We start from the raw sequence: 2693 nt of genomic DNA on the forward strand, positions 1-2693 counted from the left end.
GGAGGAGGAGGAGGAGGAAGGGGAGGAGGAGGAAGGGGAGGAGGAGGAGGTGGGAGGAGGGGAGGGGAGGAGATGGGAGGAGAGGGGAGGAGGTGAAATCATAACACCGTGTCCTTGCTGCAGTAAGATGGACTGGGAATGTACTGGGTCTCCTGGAGGAAGCTTAGCAGGCCCTGCCTGCCTCTGTAGAGTGAGGGACAGTATTGCTCCACACAGATGGCCTCACCTCCCCCTCATCCATCAAGATTGTCTTTGCTGTGCTCCACACACCTGAAGAAGTCCTCCAGCCCCACACTGTACCAGGTGTGTTCACAGAAGGGTGGACTTTCCTGGCTTGCACAGGGTGCATTTCTGAGCAATGCTGTAGAACCCAGTTCATGTTCTGTTTGAGAAGTCACAGTATCCCCTGAAGGGCCATCTTGGACATGCTGATTTTCCATGTGAAATTGCCCAGTGACATTTATGGCAGGATGTTTTTGTGTTTTGTACTGCTGTTACGTAATTGCCAGGGCTGATAGCCCGTCCTGCTGCTGGTCTTCTTCAGACTGTCTGAGTCACTGTCTTCAGAAGGCTTGTGTGGTTTCCACAGGCTCCAGCATTTTCCTTAGAAGGATGGAAGTAAATGTATGCAGATCAAGCAACAAAGAGAGCTAGAAAAAGTATCGCTATGGGGCTAGCACTTATAATTTTCACATAGTATATTTCCATGTGTGTAAATATATAAAATACATTATATATTGTAAGTATATAAAATGCATAAGGCGTAACCTTCCATATTTATGTATCTAATATGCATAGTTGTACTGGCTGGTTTTGTGTGTCAACTTGACACAAGCTGGAGTTATCACAGAGAAATGAGCCTCCCTTGAGGAAATGCCTCCATCAGATCCAGCTGGAAGGCATTTTCTCAATTAATGATCAAGGGTGGGAGGGACCACTGTGGGTGGTGCCATCCTTGAGCTGGTAGTCCTGGGTTCTATAAGAAAGCAAGCTGAGCAAGCTGAGCAAGCCAGGGGAAGCAAGCCAGTAAATAACATCCCTCCATGGTCTCTGCATCACTCCTGTTTCCTGACCTGCTTGAGTTCCAGTCCTGACTTCCTTTGGTGATGAACAGCAGTGTGGAAGTGTAAGATGAATAAACCCTTTCCTCCCCAACTTGCTTCTTGGTCATGATGTTTGTGCAGGAATAGAAATCCTGACTAAAAATATATAAAATGTTATTTTGTGTGTGTACTTTGCCTGCGTGTATGCACACCACAATCATTCCTGGTGCCCTTGGAAGTCAGAAGATGGAGGTTGTGGGTTCCCTTGGGACAAGGGTTACAGAAGGTTGTGAACCTTTATAAGGCTCCAAGAATTGAACCTGTGCCCTCTACAAGAGCAAGAAGTGCTCTTGGTCACTGAACCATCTCTCCAGACTGGAACTTTTATTATAAATTTTTTAAAAAGCGACATGTACTACTATATCTATATGGTATAACAAAGTCAATCTATATCACATCAGTTCAGAAACAAAGTTTTTTTCTGCAAGCTTTCTAACCAGGTGTTTTGTGTTTTTCCTGAACTCACTGCTTCCTGGGGAGAGGCATCCATCCACTGGTGTCCATGCAGAGATGGCTTTCCATTACAGAACCTGTACTCCACTCATGTGTTGTATTTCAGCTCAGATATAAATTCTCCCAAACCTCCAATGACTATGACACAAATACAATGTATCATACCAGAAGGCTGTTATCAGTTACGTCCCTGGTTACTATAACAACATACTTGTCACCAAGAGCTTAAGAAGATCAGGGCTCATTTTGGCTCACAGATAGTACAGTCTGTCCTGGCAGGGAAGATCTGGTGGCAGGAGCTTAAGGTGTTACATTGTGTCTATGGTCAGGAAACAGAGAGAAATGAACGCTGGTGCTCAGTTTGTCTTCTCTTTTTTTATTCATCCTCACAACCCAGCCCATGGGATGCTGCCTCACATTTAGGGTGTGTCTCTGGACCTCAACCTAAATGACGAATTCTCTAAAGGACATGCTCAGAGGCTTATCTCTTCTATAATTCTAGAATCCAGTGGGTGATTAATATTAATGATCACACAGTCCAATAAACACATATTGTGTCTTCTCCATCTGGGTTTGGAGTCATTTGAAATAAAGGACACACGAGAGAGACAACCTGAGATCAAAGCTTCAGTCTCATAACTGGTAAGCACACAGTCAAATAGCTGGGCTAACAAGCAAGCTGAATAAAGGACAAATGGAGATCTGTGAGCCTCTGCTATAGAGTGGGTGGCAGGAAGCAGGGCGTCTCTGAGACAAGTGAACTGGGCAAGGTCCACCTTAAAAGGTGCTAGGCTTCAATACATCATTCAGGTAAGTCTTCTTCCTCTTTAGCCAACAGATCTGCCCAATCAGCTTCCCTCATACTGCCCTTTGTAAGAACATCCATCCCTCTCCTAACTCTCCCTGACCAATCTACAGCTCCCCGTCCCCCTGTGATTCATCTACTTAGCCCCAGTTGCTAAAATTCTGTTACTGACATCAATAATTCTCTCTTGTGGTTTCTCCTACCTGGGAAAGCAAATACATTTGAGCTCTTGCTAATCTTTATGAATTACAGGGCCTGCTTCGCAAGCATAAGGATCTTTGCTTGCATAAGGAGTTTAAAAAGAAAACCCATGCTTAAAAGGGGAAAAAAGC

This window comes from Grammomys surdaster, unplaced genomic scaffold (genome assembly GCF_004785775.1).
Source record: "Grammomys surdaster isolate TR1022 unplaced genomic scaffold, NIH_TR_1.0 211, whole genome shotgun sequence".
Taxonomy (NCBI): Eukaryota; Metazoa; Chordata; class Mammalia; order Rodentia; family Muridae; genus Grammomys; species Grammomys surdaster.